Genomic DNA, 15,362 nt, shown 5'->3' on the forward strand with positions numbered 1-15,362 from the left:
AGATGACAATAAAACTCATCTGATTTGATGAGGTCTTCCAGAGAGATTGTAAAGAGAGAAGAAGTAGAACAGCTTTTGGGAAAACCCCCGTTGGAGGGTGTCATCTTGATAATGAACTAACAAAAGAGATTAAAAGGAGTGGTCAGACAGGTGGCAGGTTTAGCAAGAAATAATAGTATCATGAGACCCCAGAGAAAAGAGAGTACCTAGGAAAGGAAGGTCAATGACAAATGTAATAGAGAGGATAAAAAGGATAAGGACTGAGGAAAAACCACTGAATTTGACAACAAACAAACAAAATAATTGCTTACTTGTTGGGTATATTGTAAATGAGGACTCCTTTTGTGTATGGCTTGAACAAAATGGCCACTGATGTCCTAAGTCTTAAATTCTGTGATTTTGTGAGGTGGTATTTAGACACTTCTACTATATAAATTATTATGTTTGGTGTTAATGTCCCATCCTCTATCCATTTCCCATTTCACATCATTTTATACTTGTTTAAAAGGCCCAGAATGCTATTGTTTTAATTTGCACATAGTGTATTTTTCTTCCTTACTTCTATTCTTTCTTCTCATTTTGCAATAAATATGACCTGAATTCTAAAAAAGTAGTCTTGAGACGCATAGAGAACTGATTTGTGAATAATTCTAAATCCCTAGAGTTGCTTCTTATATGTTAAAATAGAATAGATTAATAAAATGTTTCTTTTTGTGATATTACTTGGTCTCGCTCATTATCTCCGAAATCTTCTGAGTGTTTTCTCACACTACGATTCTAATATTGTCACTTTAAATATAAAAGTACATACTTTCCTTGAGTAATTTTCAGACCCATGAGTTAACATTTTGAGACATACTCACTCCCCATATTAGCAACAACTCAGGATGCAGCATATAAAATCAAAATGATCAATGCTTATTTATAAAATAAGAAGACATTATGGATGTTAGGGACCTTAAGGATCATATTGTCCAACAGATTCATTTTTCATGAGGATATTGAATTCTCCAAAACTGAAATGACTAGAAAAGTAACAGCAGAAAGACCACTGAATTTAGATCCCAGATTAGCTTACTGTCTGTAACCTTGGATAAGTGACATAACCGCTCTGTGTCTCAGCTACAAAATGAAAGCATTGGGCTAGAGCTAGATGATCTTTATGGACCCTTCCAAGCTCTAAATCTGTAATTACATTGATTAACCCTAAGTCTGGTTATCTGTATTAAAATTAATATCTCTCCTTCCTTACTTCAACTCCCTAAGGAAGTAGTGCAAGTATAAATAAACACATTTTGCAAATGAGAAAATTGAGACTTAGATGATATGACAACCTGAGACTTAATATTAAATCCAGTATCCTTTGCAGTATACCATGCTGTCCCTTACTAAATTGTAAGTGTTTTGAAGTTAGAAACTGTGATTTACTCATCTTTTATCTCTACTAGTATATAATAAAGGGCTTTATGCATAGTGGGCACTTAGTGAGTGTTTGATTTGAACTGATACATTTTTATCCTGGAAGTAAAATGCCATATTCTGTGGGATTCACTAATGAAACTACTTCCCTGTGCTATCCATTTACCCATCATGCCCCTAATATCAGAAGTGATAACTCTTCAAAAAAGATGCTGAAAGGAGAGGATTGTTTCTGAGTTTTATTGACATATGTGATAATAGATGAAAAAAGAAAGGAAGTCACTGAATAAAGTTTGCCACTTGAGAAAATGAGTCAATATGGCAGAAATATACCATTTGTACAACACCTGTATAGTTTGAAAATTACTGATCCCAAATTCACTTTTTGCCTTGTAAGGGTCAAGAAGGTCTTGTTCTTCTGTGCCTTTTTCACTCCATGAGGAAATGACCCAAATGTTCAAAATAAAGATCATTGCTTATCAGTAGCCAAGCATTTGGATACTCAGTAATAACATGGACTACCCAAATATTCCACCTTTCTTCCAGAAAGAATGACCTTGTGTCAGGGGGCAGGAATCTCCTGCCTTGTGGTCTGCTTATCATCAAACCTATATACTTTTAGACACCATATAAATGGGAAATTCTTTTAAGTGGAGGGATCAGCCAGGACTTTAGAACAAATAAATAAATTACATTATTTGGACACCATGTAAATAAAACAATATATACCAGAGTCTACTGAGGCTCATCATAGAACAGTGAAAAATATTAACGTACTAATTATTGTTTGCAGAAGGTAATGTTCTGGGTGCTAGTGAGGATATAAATATAAATAAAACATGATCCTTGACCTCCCACACTTTTCTGTCTAGGAGAAAAGACAAGATATGTGCACACTGTAGATAACTAAGAGTCTGTCAAGGCAGTCCAGGCTAAGTGCCAAGTGAGTTGTACAAATAATGAGTATAAGAGCAGCTCAGGAGAGGGAAAGATATTTGTGGAGTCAGATCATCAGTGATAGCTAGACAGTAGCAAAATAACAATTTTGGTACAATGTCTCCTCTGAAATGTGGGCAAATGCAGACAAATCAAGTGCATTGGAGTGAAGTCTGAAGAGACTGAATGTCTTTAAGAGAAATCGCATTTCTGTGCTATTATTGGTATAGAATTGATTATTCTAAATATATATATATATTTTATATATATTATACATATTATATATATATGTCATTTATAATATATATATATAATTGATTATTCTAAATATACATTCCACATCACTAATATTTTCTGCAGAGATTAAGTATACGGATTTGTTTTTAGTAAAAGATATAAGATGTAGCCATGGCATCTTTATCTATACAGCAACATACTGAATCCAATGGTGAATATAAGTATTAATGCCAATTACTCTGCAATGGTATTAGGAAAAATAAACAATTGTCTGAGATACTGGGGTTTTCCACCTGTTCAGGGAAGTTATGTTAGATAAAGTAGAAGAGAAGTATTGTTTCTGTAGCATGAATATGTGTGACAGAAACAGAAAGGTGGCTTGAATTGTCACCTAAAACTGAATATTTTAAGGCTATGCTGGGTTTACTTACTTATTGTTGTAAAAAGAAGAAAACAGTGAAAATAATTCTTGGACCCAAGTTTACAAAGACTTAACCTGAGCCTTACATATTTCTTGTATGAGATTATGGATATTAAAATTTCCTACCTCCCCATGCTAATGGAGTTTTAATATTAGGAGGGCAGGTAGAAATACCTGACTTTAATCTGATATCTGGCTGTCTTTCATTATCTGGCATGTGTTTCATCAACTTAACAAACCCTAGCTGTGATTACTAGTTCTGACCCCTAAGTTCATGAATCTCAGGTTTTACTTGATATACCTGATAGACAGGTTTACACACAAGATTACATACAAGATGATAAGGAATGGTTTGGAAAAGTTCACTGGTTCTGAAGGAAGAAGATTCAAATTCGAACTTCATCTCCAATGTTCAATACCTGCGACCTTAGGCAAGTCAATCTTACCATGCTATTGTTTTCTTCATCTGTGCATAGAGTTGGGAAGATGACCATGGGATGGTAAAGTTTAATTATGAAATATTTCTGAAGGAGATGCTTAGTCTATTGGAAGAGTCCTAAAAAAAGAGAAAGAATAAATTTAATATATCTATTAGTTAAAAATTTCTTATTACTATGCTATTGCTGTTTAGTAATTTCTGACTTTTCATGACCCCATTTGGGGGTTTTCTTGGCAAAGATACCAGAGTGGCTTGTCATTTCCTCTTCCAACTCATTTTAGAGATGAGAAAACTGAGGCAAATAGCGTTAAGTGACTTGCCCAGGGTCACACAGCTAGGGAGGGGCTGAGGATGGATTTAAACTCAGGTCTTCCTTACTAGGCCCAGAATTTCTCCACTGTGCCACTAGCTGCCCACTGACTGCTATACTTACCATTTATACTTATTGGCTTTTCTCACTCTTCTTGAATATCTCATATATCTTTGGATACCTTTTTGTTTCCATTTTCAAGGAATTTCACAAGGTAGTGCTTAATTTTGTGTGAAACTTCCTTATGTTTAAGTACAACATTTGTTCAAACTGCTACCTGCTATCAAGGATCCCACCACCTTGAAGAGAAGATTCATTTCTATGCATTGTTTCCTAGAGACGGCCATATTTTTCCGGAATAATGTTGTCTTCAATGTCACAGAGTAACATCTCTGTAGCTAACTTGGGGGAGGCTAGAAGGCAGTACTAATATCATGCATTCTACCATAAGTGTAACCATCCATCCAAAGATCTTGGTCTCTGAATAGAACTGGAATTCTCTCTTTTCTTAGAATAACAGTGTCCACTTGACCCTAGAGAGTATGCTCATATTTTCTCCTTCAACTCTATTCCTTCTAGTATAACCTTGTTTTGATTAGCAGTACCTTTCCTCTTTCCTTTAGCCTTATAGTTCAATACCCTGTAATTATCAGCTGTTAATGCTATATGGCTATGACCAATGTTTCTGATCCCTCTTTTAACTGCAAATTTCTGGTGATGTTGTTTTAAACCAGATCCTCAGGCTAAGAATACTCCTCTTGTAACATCACTCCCAACTCATGGCTGTTCCCAGCTTGGCCCTGCCTAGGATCAGTGCCTAGGGGAATAATTCAATGCCCAATAATAAGTTTTTGGAGGTAAGATAGCAAAAATGCAAATTTTGAAAACTAAGATAAGTAAAATAATAATTTTATGTGAGTGAGGTAATAAACTGTAGGACCTATTAGTTGGTGGTACAATGGATAGGGCGCTAAAATTTGAGTCAGGTAGACCTGAGTTCAATTTGACCTTAGATATATACCAGCTATGTAACCCTAAGGGGGTCACACATCCTCTGCCTATCTCAGTTTTTGTATTTGTATTTGTAAAAGAGAAAGGAATAAGAATTTATCAAGCACTTACTTTATACCAGGCACTGTGTTAGTCATTTACAAACATCACATTTGAGAAGAAGGATGAAGGGTCTTAATCAGAGACATGTTAAATTGTAATCATAAAATTACCTGCCTCCCAGGCTGGTTTTGAAGATGAAATGAGATCATATTTGTAAAGTGCTTTGTAAACCTTCAGTGCTATGTAAATGCTGCCTGCTATCATCAATATCATCAACTTCGGAATCATCACCTCTTTTTTGGGTTCTAAATATTTTATAAATAAATATAATAGCAGGATTTGAATATAACTTTGAATTAAATTTAAATATTAACTTTATTGGGTTACAATTGGCAGATGAGTTCTGGTCTGCATTATTGAATGGGTAATATATCTCAATTACATAAGCACTAAAACATATTGTATTATGGATGACTGGAAAAGCCAGAGGTATTCCTTCAATCCTAAAGGAACAGTTGTCAGTATTTAACCAATAGAAGATAAAGTACAAAACTTTACAAATAATAATCATGATCAGACTTTTTGTAATGATCATTTTATGCAGACACTAAAATTACATGACCAAGTTAAAATATGCATATGATATCCAAGATCAATAGATATTGATTTTATCACCTACTATGTGCCAGGCACTGTGCTAAGTGACTAGCCTGCAACAAGAGGGAAAAGACAGTCCCTGACCTGAAGGAACTCACAATCTAAGGATATTATATGCTTTCTCACACACACACACACACACACACACACACACACACACACACATACACAGAGGGATAGAAAGATAGATACAAAGATAGATCTAGATAGATCAATCTATGTGTATCACTACTTTCAGTAGTAGATTTTATATTATTATGTAGTATATATAGTAGTAGTTTTATATTATTAAGTAATTATATAGAACAAACTAGGTTATTAGAGAGTAATACCTCATGCTTTTTTATTTGTGAAGTTGAATAACTATGGAAATAGAAAGCTCTCAACATGAAGAGAGAGAAAATCATCTGAACTGAACTTGGCAAATATAAGAAATTTACTGAAAAGAAGCTTTGATGTAATTATATGGATTCTTGCATTACTCTGCAGAATTTCTACAGTAAAGAACCCCAAAATTTAAAGTTTGTTGCAGACAGAAATGAGAATTCAGTTTAACAATAAAAATACTAAACCTTATCTTAGTACAGTTTATGTGTGGCTTTCAGAGGGGAGAAAGAAACAGAAAGAGACAGAGAAAGGCAGAGACAGAGAGGTAGAAAGAACTAGAGTGAAAGACAGACAAAGTGATAGCAAATGTGGAAATTTATATGACAAAAGAGTATATTTTTTAATATTTAAAATTCTATCGATGTTGATTTTGTCAAAATGCAAACTTAGACAAAAATAAACGGCATCCACTGATATTTCTAAATTATACAGATGTTGAATATATCACTGCAATGATGGTAAATACAGAAAATTAATTAATTAATTTATCACAATTAGGGCCAAGGACATGAAGAATTGGCCAGTCACTCAACAAGCATTTATTAAGTGTTTACCATGTACCAGGTACTCTACTAAGTTCTATGGTTAACAAAGAAAGGCAAATACATGGCTCTTTTCCTTAAGGAGGTCACATTCTAATGGATAATGAATTTAACGCCATCCCTAGGTCATTCTCATTTTTTTCTCCTTTGGCATCATACATAATGCCAGCTATTGTGCCAGACAAGCTTGAATTAACATAGCCAACAAGAGCGTTTTCAAACTGGACTGCTTAAGAAAACCTAGGTGTCTAGCTAAAGAGGAATTATGGTGGGCCTAGAGAGCTCCTTCCTGACATTTTAGCAGGGTGATCACCCACTCTTATTATTTTTTGACCTTGGTGGTCTTCAAATTCCACACACTACTGTGGAAAGAAACATTTTCATCTTTGTCTCCTCCACTAAGGTATATTGATGCTAATTGTGTAAAAGAGGAACTGTATTCAGGGATTCTGGCAGATATTTTTACAATAAAATAAAATCTTTAAAATTTTGAGAGAATAATAACCATTAGACATATTGACTCACAGAAGTAGGTTAACTTCCAATAACTAAAGAAGATAGTTATGGAATAGTTAGCCACTTCTAAATAATACTTTCACATTTCTAGGGCCATCTTCATCATTCCTGGTCCAGATTGAATTGTTTTTTCATTGGTATGAATTGTCCCATTTTCTTGGTATTATATACCTTTAATATTAGGTTACAATTGGTCACATTGTGTCTGGATCAGTATCTTCCTCTCCATCTATATGAATTTGAGTAAAGTACACCTCTAAAGGAATTATTTTCAAAATGAATTTCCTTTTTTTAGATCTCCAGTATGAATGAACCTTGAATAATCACCATCATCAAGAAGGAATAGCCTTTATTCTATAAGGTGAAACTTAAATGGGATCTATTTGCTGATCTCCCATGTTTTGGCAGTAATCCTAGAAACATAAGCTGCCACAGACAACAAATGCTCTTCTGTCTTGTAATTCAAGTCCTTTATAAATATTTTCTTTTACAATTCAGTTCATTTATAAATACAACCTCTGCAGGGTCTCCTGCACTTGAAATAATTATTTTCCCCTAGCAGCTGGGTTTGGGTGAGGGGAGATAAAAGAATAAATTCAATGTTCCAATGATTTATTCTTCTGGAAGAACATATCGAACATTTATAATAAAATGTCAAGAGGTGGCAAGCATATTGTCTAGTTTGTAAGACATCATAGATTACTGATACCATTCACAATGGATTCTAAAACTGGTATTGCTCATTTTCTGGGGCTAATTTTAAAATAAATGTGCATTTCAGAGTAAAAAGTTCATTTATTTTTGGCCTCTTGGTATTTGCCACAGATTAGAATGATCTGCTTCCAGACACAGTGAGTTCTCCATCTCAGGAAGTTTTCAATGGAGACTGGATGAGCACTGGTTAGAAATTTCGAAGAGAATATCAGTTGGGTGGTGGAAAGCCAGCTTTCATAACCTCAGGGCTATCTGTTGTGAAATAACTGTTTTTATAATGAAAATATGCATAAAAAGGGAACTAATGCTTATATATATATATATATATATATATATATATATATATATATATATATATTCGATTAGATGTCATCTGAAGTTTCTTCTAAATTAGGGGGTCTATAAAAATTGTACTTGCTTGGATTTGTGGTTGGATTGGCTGGGGTTTTTTAATTTATTTTTTCAAGTATCCAAATTATTTTTTGCTTTTTTTCTTTAAATAGTATTTTATTTCCCCCCCCCCACAATTATGTATCAACAAAAACTTTCAGCATTCATTTTTAAGATTTTGAGTTCCAAATTTTCTCCCTCCTTTCCTCTCCTCCATGCTTCTGAAGATGGTAGACAGTGTGATATAGTTTATAAATATGCTTCATTCAAAACATACTTCCATATTCATTACAGTTGTGGAAGAAGAAACAGATCAAAAGAAAAAAAAACATGAGAAAGAATACAGTAAGTGAAAAAAATTTGCTTCAATCTGCATTCAGAGTCCATCAGTTCTTTATCCGGGTATGGATAGCATTTTACTTCATGAGTCCTTTGTACTTGTCTTGGATCATTGTGTTGCTGAGAAAAGCTGAGTCATTCATAGTTGATCATCACATGATGTTGCTGATGCTGTGTACCATGTTTTTCTGGTTCTGCTCATTTTACTTTCCATCAGTTCATGCAAGTCTTTTCAGGTTTTTCTGAAATGTGCCTGTTCTCATGTCTAATTATGTAATAGTACTCCATTACATTCACATATCACAGCTTGTTCAGCCACTACTCAATTGATGGGCATGAAATCCATGACCCCTAATCCTTTAATGTTGCAGCTTTCAAGACCTGTGTAATCCTGATTATGACTCTCCAATATTTGAATTGTTTCTTTCTGGTCACTTGTATTTTTTTTTCCCTCGACCTGATAATTCTGAAATTTGGCTATGATGTTCCTTGGAGTTTTTCTTTTGGGATCTCTTTCCTGAGGTGATTGGTGGTTCTCTCAATGTCTATTTTACCCTCTGGTTCCAGGATATCAGAGAAGTTTTCCTTGATAATTTCTTGAAAGATATTGCCTAGGTCCTCCTTTTGATTATAGCTTTTGGGTAGTCAATTATTCTGAAATTGTCTTTATGTCTACCTGGCAATACTACTACTAGGTCTTTATCCCAGAAGACATAAAACAAACAACTAAAAATGAAAAGGACCTATATGTACCAAAAATATTTTAGCAGCTCTTTTCTTGTAGCAAAGAACTGGAAATTGGGGAATGGATGAACATGTTATGGTATATGATTATGATGGAATACCATTGTGCTACAAAGAAATATTGAGCAGATGCATTAAGAAAAACCTGAAAAGTCTTACATGAATTGATGCAAAGTGAAATAAGTAGAACCAGGAGAACACTGTACACTGTAACAGCAATATTGTAAGATGGTAGTGGTGAATGACTTAGCTGTTCTCAGCAACATAATGATTCAAGAAAACCCTGAAGAACTTATGATGAAAAATGCTCTCCATCCCCAGAGAAAGAACTAATGGAATCTGAATACAGATCAAAGCATACTTTTAAAACTTTCTTTGCTTGCCTTTTCCGTCTATGTTTTCTCCTACAACATGACTAATATAGAAATGTTTTGCATGACTACACATGAATAACCTATATCAAATTGGTTGCCTTCTCAGTGAGGAGGGGAGGGGGGAAGGGAGTGAATTTGGAACTCAAAATTTTAAAAATGAACATTAATTTTTTACATATAATTGGGGGAAAATAAAACACTAAATGGAAAAAAGAAATACTTTGAGAGTGTCCTTGTATTACTTCTTTTTATTTTGAGCTTGCATTCTTCTTTTAAAAATTTATTTATTTATTTATTTGTTTTTTTTTTTAATTTAATATATTTAGTTTTCAGCACTGATTTTCACAAGAGTTTGAATTACAAATTTTCTCCCCATTTCTACCCTCGCCCCACTCCAAGATGGCATATATTCTGGTTGCCCTGTTCCCCAGTCAGCCCTCCCTTCTGTCACCCCACTCCCCTCCCATCCCCTTTTCCGTTCCTTTCTTGTAGGGCAAGATAAATTTCTATGCCCCATTGCCTGTGTATCTTATTTTCTAGTTGCATGCAAAAACTTTTTTTTTTTGTTTTTGAACATCTGTTTTTAAAACTTTGAGTTCCAAATTCTCTCCCCTCTTCCCTTCCCACACATCCTCCCCAAGAAGTCAAGCAATTCAACATAGGCCACATGTATATCATTATGTATAACCCTTCCACAATACTCATGTTGTGAAAGACTAACTACATTTTGCTCCTTCCTAACCTATTCCCCTTTATTGAATTTTCTCCCTTGACCCTGCCCCCTTTCGAAAGTGTTTGTTTTTGATTACCTCCACCCACGTCTGCCCTCCCTTCTATCATCCCCCCTTTTTTTATCTTCTTCCTCCTTTTTTCCTGTGGGGTAAGATACCCAATTGAGTATGTATGGTATTCCCTCCTCAGGTCAAATCTGATGAGAGCAAGGGTCACTCATTCCCCCTCACCTGCCTTTTCTTCTCTTCCTACAGAACTGCTTTTTCTTGCCACTTTTATGTGAGATAATCCACCCAATTCTATCTCTCCCTATTTCCCTCTCTCAGTATGTTGCTCTCTCATCCCTTAATTTGATTTTATTTCTTTTAGATATCTTCCCTTCATCTTCAACTCACTGTGTGCCCACTCTCTCTCTTTCTATATATATGTATATACACATACATACATACACACTCACATATACATATATATACATAAACACACACATATGTACATATACATATATATATACACATATACATATATATATATATATATATGCATATTCCCTTCAGCTACCCTAATACTAAGGTGTCATGAATCATACACATCATCTTTCCATGTAGGAATGTAAACAAAACAGTTCAACTTTAGTAAGTCCCTTGCAATTTCTTTTTCTTGTTCTTTTTCTTGATTACCTTTTCATGCTTCTCTTGATTCTTGTGTTTGAAAGTCAAATTTTCTATTCAGCTCTGGTCTTTTCACTGTGAAAGCTTGAAAGTCCTCTATTTTATTGAAAATCAATATTTTGCCTTGGAGCATGATACTCAGTTTTGCTGGGTAGGTGATTCTTGGTTTTAATCTTAGCTCCATTGACCTCCGGAATATCGTATTCCAAACCCTTCGATCACTTAATGTAGAGGCTGCCAGATCTTGGGTTATTCTGATTGGGTTTCCACAATACTCAAATTGTTTCTTTCTGGCTGCTTGCAGTATTTTCTCCTTGATCTGAGAGCTCTGGAATTTGGCAACAATATTTCTAGGAGATTTCTTTTGGGGATCTATTTGAGGAGGTGATCGATGGATTCGTTCAATTTCTATTTTGCCCTGTGGCTCTAGAATATCAGGGCAGTTCTCCATGCTAATTTCTTGAAAGATGATATCTAGGCTCTTTTTTTGATCATGGCTTTCAGGTAGTCCAATAATTTTTAAATTATCTCTCCTGGATCTATTTTCCAGGTCAGCGGTTTTTCCAATGAGATATTTCATATTGTCTTCCATTTTTTTCATTCCTTTGGTTCTGTTTTATAGTATCTTGATTTCTCATAAAGTCACTAGCTTCCACTTGCTCTAATCTAATTTTTAAGGTAGTATTTTCTTCAGTGGTCTTTTGGACCTCCTTTTCCATTTGGCTAATTCTGCCTTTCAAGGCATTCTTCTCCTCATTGGCTTTTTGGAGCTCTTTTGCCATTTGTGTTAGTCTATTTTTTAAGGTGTTGTTTTCTTCAGTGTATTTTTCAGTATTTTTTGGGGTCTCCTTTAGCGAGTCATTGACTTGTTTTTCATGGTTTTCTCACATCCTTCTCATTTCTCTTCCCAATTTTTCCTTTGCTTCTCTTACTTGCTTTTCCAAATCCTTTTTGAGCTCTTCCATGGCCCGAGACCAGTTCATGTTTTTCTTGGAGGCTTTTGTTGTAGGCTCTTTGACTTTATTGACTTCTTCTGGCTGTGTTTTGGTCTTCTTTGTCACCAAAGAAAGTTTCCAGAGTCTGAGACTGAATCTGGGTGCATTTTCACTGCCTGGTCATGTTCTCAGCCAATTTACTTGACCCTTGAGTTTTTCGTCGGGGTATGACTGCTTGTAGAGTTAAGAAAACTGTGTTCCATGCTTGGGGGGATGCACCAGCTCTGCCACACCAGCACTCCCCCTTCCCCAAGAACCCCCAACCTGAATTGGACTTAGATCTTCAGCAGGCTCCTCACTCCTGCTCTTATCTGCCACTTAATTCCTCCCACCAGGTGGGCCTGGGGCTGGAAGCAATTGCAGCTGTTTCTGTAGCTGCCCCACCTCCACTGCCCCCGGGGTCATAGCCAAACTGCAAACTCCTTCCACTACCCCAGCTTTTTCCACTAACCTTCTCTGTTGTCTTTGGTGTTTGTGGGTTGAGAAGTCTGGTAACTGCTGCAGCTCACTGATTCAGGGCACCAGGGCCCGCTCCTTCCTGCTCCTGGTCCTGTATTGCTTCTTCTGACCTCCATGTGAGTGCTTACTATGTATGAATTCAAAGCTATGAACCATTTCTTTATGCTGATTTTATTTCTCTTCATGCAAAACCTATGATTGATTATTAAGTTTGTGTACTACATTGTTTGTAGGTTGTGTCCTGAGAGTACAAATGGGGAAACAGCAAGGCCTTTTGAGAACTGTAGTATTAGTGTGATCTAAGATCTTTCCCACCCATTCAATAGGTCTCAGGCGGGCCTAGGTGGGAAAGCTTGATTATATCTTTGTTTGTAAGTAAGGCCTAAAGCTCCTACTTACTAGGTGCTAAGCCCTTGCGGGTGTGAAGCCCTCAGGACTCTAAGGGGAGTTGCTAAGACTAGAGCCAATGGTATGTGCACTGGGTTCTAGTCAATCATGATTCAGCCAATCAGATGGGGGCTAGGACTGTATAAAACGAGAGCCCAGAGTGTGAGCAGAATAGAACTGAGAGCAGCAGAACTGAGAGGAAGACACTGAGGCAGTAGACATCAAGAGGGTGCTGAAAAGCAGACATAGAGAGAACCAACATTGGCAGAGCTGTGGAAGAGAGAGCTGAGCAGAGAGTTAGCAATTGTGAGTGATTATTTACAGGAAGGCCCTAGCAGGGGGGAAGGTCACAGGATGACTTGGTTTCTTGCTATAATACTGTGTTATAATTTCCTTGTCACTACATTGAGATGGGCTTACTGGTTTTGGAATATAATTGCTACTGTACTGAATTGGGTGTATTGATTTGATCCTCTGGAGTCTAAATAAATATTATACTTCCTCTGCCTTCTACATGGAGAGTTTTTCCATACTTTGCAATTCCAAACCATTCAGGCATGTAAATGGTCATCCTTGAGGTCATGAATCTTGCCTTACTGATATAAGAACACAAGGATTTAAACAGCTTACAGGTTAGATACTAACTCTATCTTGGTGATTAAAGATTATTCATTGGGGAACTGAAGTTTTTTATGATTTTATTAATAACCTGTATTAATAAATTTCTTTAAGTGGCAGAAAAAGACCATGGAGTCATTGGGCCAATTTTCCTGTAAGCTAAAAGGGCAGAAGTCAGTAGCCAAAGTGGGTCATCTTAAACTGGTAGCAAGACATTCTCCTCCTTCCTCCCTGACACAAAAGAGAAAATGGTATTTGACAGAAGTATTGGGAGAGGCAGAAAGAAAAAGTCATTCTCTCCTGAATAGTCTCAGTGAAAGAGATGATCAAGGTATGGTAGAAATCATTCTCCCCTAACCCTATTTCCAGAGGAAAGAAGGGAAAGAATTCATCAAGCAAATATTGCTTTTCATAGGGATGCATACTGGTTATGAGTATAATGTCTAATATGATACTTGGTGACCCTGTAATAAAAGTAGTGCAATTATCATTGCCCACTCATTTTAAATAGAGGAAGAAGAGTCACTAAGACACTAAGCAGCTCTTCTGCCACCACACAGTATGTCCAATGTTGGATTTTTCTGAGGTACGATTTGAAACCAGGTCTCATCAGTCCAAGTCCTGTTGTCTATCCACTGGTTTTGGGGGGAGCTGAAAACTGTAAGATCCCATATAATACCCTGAAAAATGATTTGTTGGTGGTTCCCCACACACTAGGATTGAAGACAATAAGCGAAAACTCCTTTTATTTAGTTTCTGACATAAACCCATCATCTTAGTGCACTTACTCCCCCAGAATGATAATGAAATCACTTCTTGCTGTTCTTCACTGCTCCATTTGCTATGACCTTCATTTAAATATTTTATTAAATGTTTTATGCTTTAAAATGAAATGGATATTTTAGTCACTAGCATCTAATGGAACAGAAAATTGGCTCTTGGAAGCTTAAATATCAATAAATATGAAGTTTGGGGAAAATTTGAGTCCCCTGCCAGAATTATAATTCTTTCAGATGTGATAGGATTATTATTATGTGTCCAAAAATAATGTAGTTAAATGTATTTGAAAAATGTATAGCAATATACAAATACCATTTTATCTGATATTATATGACCTTAAACATTTTTGACTGAGGAAACTAGATACTATTTCCAAATTCCAATTATAGAAAACAATGATGAAAACAGATGACTATCATTCCTACAACCTTTATAAACTGTATATTGCTTCAATGAAATTGATATGACTCACTTCAGGGGTTGCAAGATTAAAGTAAAAACTTGTAAGCAAGTTATTAACCTCTTTAAAAATACTAAGGTATTATTATTGAAAATCTGCCCCAATTAATGAGTTGTATTCTATATAATAATGACATTGAATAGAAGTGTGAGTTTTGAATCTAGATAATTATAAGCACAATGCTCTAGTTCTTATGGCTGAGACCCAACTTGTGGCCAATGGACCATAGTTGTGATACCTCCTCTTGTGTATTCATTATATCAGCAGCTGCCTGCAATTTGCCAGTCCTCCCTTGGATTCAAGAGTCTTACCTAATATAAGAATTCCAATTACTTTCTCTAGCCAGGCAGACTCATAGAAAAAAAATATAATGGTAACTCAGCATCATATCTCCACTGCTGGTAGCACGTTACTGAGAGTAATAGTCAGAAATATGGCCATCAGTTTTTCATGCACAGTTATAACTGAAGGAGGGTGGCAATTTACTGTTAAATAAACAAGGAATGTTTCTTGCTCTACATTTGGCATGCTGAGCCACAGGAAAATAAGACAATGGGAACACAAGTAGTTCAATGTTATGTTAATAAGTTCATTTATATTTTAGCACCCTTCCCATCTGCCAGAGACTAACATGCTCTTATTGTCAAGACTGTTCCAACTCAAAAAAGCACACAAAATACAAAATGACTGGGAGAGTGTCAGAATAAACAATTGTGGCACTTGTCACTCATTAACTGAGGCAATGTTTTTTGCTTTTATAGCTTGCTTTATGGTCAAGAAGATAA

This window comes from Trichosurus vulpecula, chromosome 2 (genome assembly GCF_011100635.1).
Source record: "Trichosurus vulpecula isolate mTriVul1 chromosome 2, mTriVul1.pri, whole genome shotgun sequence".
NCBI classification, from domain to species: Eukaryota; Metazoa; Chordata; class Mammalia; order Diprotodontia; family Phalangeridae; genus Trichosurus; species Trichosurus vulpecula.